The 1023-nt window shown below is 29.1% G+C and overlaps 1 long non-coding RNA gene across 1 annotated transcript in view; it reads right to left on the bottom strand.

Moving 5' to 3' along the window:
* Positions 1-652: 652 nt before the first annotated feature.
* Positions 653-1023, bottom strand: part of LOC135205454 (uncharacterized) — a 66065-nt gene continuing 65694 nt past the window's right edge. Inside the window, exon 3 of the long non-coding RNA XR_010312541.1 lies at positions 653-915. This is a non-coding gene — a long non-coding RNA (uncharacterized LOC135205454). The remainder of the gene's footprint in view (positions 916-1023) is intronic.

Genomic DNA, 1023 nt, shown 5'->3' with positions numbered 1-1023 from the left:
TATTTTACACCTTTTTCTGTGTTTTCATTTGCATTCACAATTTAGTTAACTTTGTTGTTTTCATTAATTTATCATGGCACATTTACTTGAATTTAACACTTGTGAATTAATTTGCCTTTACTTAGAATTCTTTTCAAGTTTCATAGTTGTTTAGCACTTGTGAATTAATTTCCAAATTTTAATTATTGCCTAACTCTTTTGAAATTTTCGATTGAATTTATCTTCTGAATTTTGTGATAGATTAATTTTGATATAAGTTTACTTAATTAATTCAAAAAATTAATTAAACTTTGTTTTGTTTTGCAAGTAAGTAATAATTCACCCTGATATTGTGAATTTCACTTATAAATTTTGAGTTCGATAATAAATTTTTGTATTTAAAATTTTTCATGTGTTTTTTTTGTTTATATAGATATATATTATAATATATATTTATATATATATATTATATATATATCTATCTATATATATATATATATATATATATATATATATATATATTATATATATACATATATTATATATATATTATATATATATATATATATATATATATATAGTATGTGTGTGTATACAGAAAACGAGGGGACAATGAATCATACCATATAGAAAACAATAGACGCAGGCAGAAACACATACGCTTACCTTAGTTGGAAGACGATTGAGAGGTAGCAATCGTTGAATGGCGACAACAAGACGACATCAAATTCGTCTCGTAACAATCCCTGTACTTGGTTATTCCCCAGGGATTCTATGCACAAAGGTACAACTCTACTAACTGAGCTACAAGCTGATGGTCGACGTGTTGAATCGGTTCTGGTTAAGTCGATTGGCGTCTCCTTCGGGAACCCATATTTCAGTGATGTTCGGATTCTTCCGCGATTCTTCTTGCGTGTATGCAGTCACGAAAGTCACCTGCGCGAAGGGATTAAGACTTCTGGTTTACGGGGAAACTGTTATTAAGTCTAGAGTTCTACAAAGGAAGTTCTCGATACATCGTGTAAGCTCTTGGAAAGAATCCGC

The sequence above is a fragment of the Macrobrachium nipponense genome, chromosome 24 (assembly GCF_015104395.2).
Source record: "Macrobrachium nipponense isolate FS-2020 chromosome 24, ASM1510439v2, whole genome shotgun sequence".
Taxonomy (NCBI): domain Eukaryota; kingdom Metazoa; phylum Arthropoda; class Malacostraca; order Decapoda; family Palaemonidae; genus Macrobrachium; species Macrobrachium nipponense.
This window is presented reverse-complemented; position numbering and strand designations above follow the sequence as displayed.